This window comes from Pavona decussata, unplaced genomic scaffold (genome assembly GCF_977016875.1).
Source record: "Pavona decussata unplaced genomic scaffold, jaPavDecu1.1 SCAFFOLD_178, whole genome shotgun sequence".
NCBI lineage: Eukaryota > Metazoa > Cnidaria > Anthozoa > Scleractinia > Agariciidae > Pavona > Pavona decussata.
Window position 1 is genome coordinate 439,735 of NW_028145588.1, and position 6,241 is coordinate 445,975.

A 6,241-nucleotide genomic window follows, 5' to 3' on the forward strand; every position below is an offset into this window, starting at 1 on the left:
ATATAAACATATACACATATATATATATATAAATATATTTTTCGCTCGAATTCGCGCGGCTTAGCTCTGCTCGGGCCGGGTCGGCCCGACAAATTTATTAATCTCGCTACGCTCGGGCCTTCGGCCCTCGCTCCGCGAGGAATAAATATATGTTCGGCTCGAATTTTCACGGGTTAGCTCCCGAGCGCGGCCTTCGGCGGGCCTTCGGCCCGACAAATTTATTAACCTCGCTACGCTCGGGCCTTCGGCCCTCGCTTCGCGAGGAATTAACGTCGCTTCGCGAGGAATAAGTTCGATTTTTGTAAGGTTAAAAGTGTTTTAGCATCCGAAAACGGCATTTTTGTCGATGGATCGGCAAGGAGACGTTGCGGCCGACCGGCGACGGGACGTTCTGTGGACTCTCTGAAAGCACAGAAGTTAAAGCGGACAGAGCACAGGTATCCCAAGCTGTATGAGCGTTAAAATAAAGACCTTTGTTTTGACCTTTGTAATTTGAGTGTCACGATGAGTGTTACGCAATGGCGTAAATTATAAGGGTTTGTATGGGAATTTACGAACGTGTTTTGGAATCGAAAATAAAGGGCATGAATTGGGAAAAAAATGGCTTACCTTGTCTCCTCGGTATCTTGCCAGTGTTTGTGTGCTGTATTTTGGCCATTTCAGCGCGATTTAGTGGGTTTTAGGTTTGCTGATTTCCTCTCTATATAAAGGAGATTATATATAGAGAGAAAATCAGCAAACCTAAAACCCACTAAATCGCGCTGAAATGGCCAAAATACGGCACACAAACACTGGCAAGATACCGAGGAGACAAGGTAAGCCATTTTTTTTCTAATTCATGCCCTTTATTTTCGATTCCAAAACACGTTCGTAAATTCCCATACAAACCCTTATAATTTACGCCATTGCGTAACACTCATCGTGACACTCAAATTACAAAGGTCAAAACAAAGGTCTTTATTTTAACGCTCATACAGCTTGGGATACCTGTGGACAGAGTGGATTGGATGTAGAAATCCTGTGTGGTTAACAAGATACGTCCACCAAACGTGGAAAATTGGTAAAGAGATAAGTCTGTTTAAAATAGACAACGATTTCGCGACACATCTGCTTTCGCTGGAAATGGCAAAGGTCACCAACTGGCTTTGGATGAACTCGCAAGGATTTTCTAGATTTCAATCGTACTGTTTGTTCATATGGAAGTCAACTGCCAAAAACGGAGAATTCGAAGGACAAACAGCATCAAACATCAGTGTTTTGCTTTGGATGGAAAAAATTGTACAACACTGAGACGCGAAGCGAATAAATATGAGATCAAAAGTGCGAGTTAGTTGTAGTCGTCTATTAGCGGGCTCGAATAGCGGGCAGTAGAAAAAAAATCCAAAAGATTTGCGGCAAACTACAAAAACTATTGTAAGGTATTCATTTATCTATAAAATTATGGTCATTGCGAATGGCAAACGCAGTTTTGATTTGCCACCATGGCAGAGTTTTCTCAAATGCATTCCAGCATCTCGGAACGACGCTCAGTGTTGTTGTTACTAAACGGTCGCATCGCTTCTTGAAGCTTGCGGATTTCTCGTTCTTCGCCCTCTCGCTGGTCTAATAAAATCAGGCTATCGAGCGTACACACTATAGTAAGTTTATCATTGAATGCTGATGAAATACTGGATTTAAGTCCGTAAGTTTGAGGGAGCTTCTCGGCTTTTCGAACCGCGCGTAATAAAAAACACAGTGGCTATTCGTACGACACCCGTACGGCGACTTGTATTTGCTATCCGAAGATTTCATAGGATTTCTCTGTAATTCCTGATTCTCGCTTATCCAAATTATTATATTTACCTTTAGAAGGAATAAGCGAATCCAGTGAGTGCCCTTTCTTTGAGCGAGATAAGTTTGCGTACTCTCTGCTCACTAAGCGAACGAGCCACTCGCGACACTTGGAATTGTTTTGCGCTATATTCACACACACGTCACGCGATGACGGCGATGGAAAAATTTGAGGCACTTGCATAATTCTTTTATTTTAAGGCATGTTTTCGTGAAGTTTCAGTAAGCTTATCTCACGGAGAAAATATTTTGTTCCTTGACATTCGAAGGCTTTCTAAGAGCATTTCTTTTAAAGTCATCTCCATTTTCACTCCACATCAACCCATTTTTATTTGCCTGTAGAGAAGAAAGGTTCCTTTGAAAAACAGAGGGACAATAACATTGATTTTCCTTAAAGGGTTTTATGTTTGCTTGTACCTTTAGATAGTACGGTTAAGCTTACAAACAGCAGAAGATTCATTGGGACTGAAATAGCAGTATCTGATAATCTCCCCAGTCAGTGGATCTCAATGGCCCATGGGGGTTTGAACACACCCACTGCACCCTCCTACTGACAGGCAAAATCATAACATTTGGAAAAGCATCAATTAAGTGAAAATGTTTTGTCTTCCATGTCCATACCCACTGTGAGGAAGGACGAAAACATGGTGCTAGCATGTTAACAGAATCTGGGCTTTTCAGGCAACTACAACAGAATGCACTGTCACCTGCTGGTCAGCCTATGTGTATCTATGTGTTTCTGCTGAATGGCTATTTAATGACATCATAATAAATTATTTTAAGTTCATGGATTTAAAAAAAAATCTCAAGGCTGGTTTAAGTAGTGTATGGAAAAATATACATTGTATCAGCAATTCTTCAATGCTGTTACAGGCCTATATGGCAAGGCTCCAAGGCTGAAAGACTATTTTGAGACTATTTTGCATAACTTTGAAGACTGAATTCATGTAATGTAAAGTATGGTTCAATCAACAACCACTTTCTTCCAACAAGTAACATCAAAAGCAAGTAACCAAACTGTAAAGAACAGACCATTAATTTGTTGAACCAGTAAACTGATGGAAAACATCGAAACTCCCTTGTCATACATCTTCTCTTTCATCTATCATATAACTGAATATCTTGTCGGTTTACAAAAAACACAATTTAAGAACATCTTGATTTTAATTTTAAATGTTTGATTTCTGCTATGTAAGAAAACAAACAAGTGCAAAAAAACCAGATAACTCATAACTTGCAATAAAAAACTGCAACCGGAATAAATCTCAACCTTCTGAATTTGATTCAGCCCTACTTTTAGCAGCTTTTTCCAAAATTGCCAACATATAGTTTGGTTTGCTGATGACTTTGTTGCATAATAGCTGCAAACATATCTTGCATCTGCTGTCATTGATTGACCTGTTGTACTTGCATTTGTTGCAAAATATTATTTTGCTGATCTACACTTTTCTTCTGTTCAGATCTCCTTTGAGTCAATTTCTCTTGCTTTATCTTAGTGTCTGTTTCCAATTTCTTTCTCATAAAGTCAAGGGTGTCTGACCCACTAGGTCTTGCTTTCTTCTTCTTCTGCCCTGAAGTTGTCTCCCCAGTAGCTTCTTTGCGCTTCTTGGTTTCTCCACGTTTTTCCAAAGCTTGAAATCTGATTTTTTTTCTGCATTTGGGGACTTAATTAAGTGGAAACAATACGACTAAACGATTAACTGAGTTTCAAGCTAAAAAACTGCAACATTTCTAGGAAGCTATTAAAATTAACAAACAAACCTGTGACAATGTGATTCGTAAAACAAAGCACAGATATGTTTCCTTGCAGGTATGACTACTTGAATATTACTTTAATGATACAAAGCTGTCGTTTGGAAAGAACTGCGGTAAAAAGACTGCGAAGAAGGTTGAAGTGACTGAAAACTTTACACTCATGACATTCCACTCAGACTCTTATAAAGAAACTGTTCCATATCAAGGACAGCGGATCAAATTCGACAGTGATAGGTATTGTTTTAAATCAAATTTACAGATCTGGAGACCATGCAGTCATATAACATTCCAGTCAGACTATTCTGAAGAAATGAAAGGATTTCGGATACTTTTCCACATCAAACGCAAAAGATCAAATTCGAAAACAATAGGAATTGTTTCAAACCAACTTCACATATTTGGAGACCATGTAGTCATATAACATTCCACTCAGACTCTGGTGTCGAAAAGGACGGATTCCGAATACTTTTACATATCAAGGGCAGGGGATTTAATTCGACAACAATAGGTATGGTTTTTAAGAGATTTTCCATACGTCAGGTCGCCGAAGTGAAGAGACAAGAGCCACCAAACTATTCGCTGCAGCGAAACTAGATCTGAATCACCAAATTCTCCTGTTTTAAAGAGAGCATCTTCTTCATCGTCTACGAGTCAGGGGCACCCAACGGATCATTTCCGTAAATTATCTGTTCGGAAGGCCCATAATCCCCTACAATTTTCTGAAGGGAATTTTCACTTCGAACTTTCGTGATATGGGAAATTTAAGGCCTAGTGTTTTCGGATTGACAAAAATGTCGTTTCGGGTACCGAAAAAAGGTCAGCTAAGATTTTCGGAAAGGAAATAAGACCTAAGGTTTTCGGGAAATGGACAAAACTGCCCTAGTAATTTCGAAAAGACTCAAGTTCCCCTAGAATGACCGAACTGATAAAAATATTATAGCGCAGCCTGAAATGAACCTGCAGAACTTTAAAGGCACTCCAGATAGCCTAAAATAGCGTTTCAAAGGATCTGGAAGAAAACTGTCGTTGGGTGCCCCTGACGAGTGCCGTGGCAGCTTGCGCTTTGTTACCTTTACGGTGTTCATGAACAAGCGACCTGCGTTGAAAACCATGCATGGTATCTGGTTCGTATTCTTCCCCGTTTTTCTTGCGGATATTCATGAAAAGCTTGCCCAAACCGTTTCACTCATGCCAATTGTTTTCATGTAGCGGGAAACTAGTGTTCAAGTCAGTCGTAGTCTTCTTTGTAGTGTTGGCACTTTTCTGGTTGTTTAATGAAAACTTCAATTTCTTCCCTGCTCTCGCTTATACGGCTTGCCTTGATGCTCGTCTCATCGATGTCTTCGCCCGGAAAATAAAACTCACTTGGCGAGTGTTCGAATTCTTCGTCGTCTTCAATGTTTTAAGTGAAACTCAATCTTATACAGGAAAAGTAACTTTTTAAAACGCATTTGTTTTTACTTTTTCTGTTTCCTGCGGCTTTGAATTTCCCGGGAACGAAAAAAAAAAAAAAATACACAAACGGACCGTTTTTGTCCCTACTATTTCTTAAATATAATATGATACCAAGCAGCCAAATTCAGGTTCTCTCTCGTTTATTTTATTTTAAACAGCGTAGCGTTACATGAAATCATTCATTATATTATAGTTTACTGAATGCAAGAAACGTTGATCTCCTACAAAAGATTATAATCACAATCAGTGTATTACAGTCCATATAAGAGTTTTATACCTGCCACCTTACGACTGTCAAATAAACACTGTCAAAGTTAGTGATAAAATAATCTCGTTTACGAAAAGAGCAAATGCGAGATATACCTTACAAGTTAATTCTAAGATTGAGAAAGTTTTTGATAATACATTAAAATTAAAAACGTCGCCGATGTAATACTGTTTTCTCTCTCATTTAACTTATTGTCTATGTATTAATTTAATAATTAACAGCGTTGCCTTATATGAAACCAAGTGCTATATTATATCTTAGTGATTGCATTCAATACATCTTGGTCTTCTACAAAAGATTTATAATCTCAATCCGGGTATCATGATCATAGTCCATATAAGAGTCTTTACCTGCCATCTTGCGACTCTCATATATGCCACGTCAATGTTGCAGATTAAGCAATCGTTTCAGTTACGAAAAAAGCAAATGCAAAATATATGTATCTAGTTAATTCTTAGACAGAGAGAGAGTTGTGGGCTGAGCTATAGGAATCAACACGTCTTCAATCCTAAAACTGCGTTTGTCTCTCATTTATTTTAAGGATCAACTGATGTCTTCTATTCCAAAAACTGCGTTAGTCTCTCATTTATTTTATTATTTATTATTAATCTGTAGATTAACAGCGCGTTGCCTTATATGAAACCATTGACTATCTTATCTTGTAGTAATTGCACGTAATACATATTGGCCCCCTACAAAAGATTATAATCACAATCAGTGTATTACAGTCGATATAAGAGTTATTATACCTGCCACCTTACGACTGTCAAATAAACACTGTCAAAGTTAGTGATAATATAATCCCTTTTACAAAAAAAGCAAATGCTAATATTGTTTTTAGTTAATTCTAAGAAGAAAGAGACAGTTTTTGGTAAGGAATCAGAATTCATTATGTCACCAAGGGGATACTTCTTTTCTCTCTCGTTTATTTTA

At 38.2% G+C, this 6,241-nt stretch overlaps 1 long non-coding RNA gene across 1 annotated transcript; it reads left to right on the forward strand.

Moving 5' to 3' along the window:
• The first annotated feature begins 307 nt into the window (after positions 1–307).
• On the forward strand, positions 308–1,386 carry LOC146463382 (uncharacterized). Its single transcript, XR_014856919.1, has 2 exons — positions 308–416; positions 1,000–1,386. It is a non-coding gene; the product is annotated as an uncharacterized LOC146463382 (long non-coding RNA).
• The last annotated feature ends 4,855 nt before the right edge of the window (positions 1,387–6,241 follow it).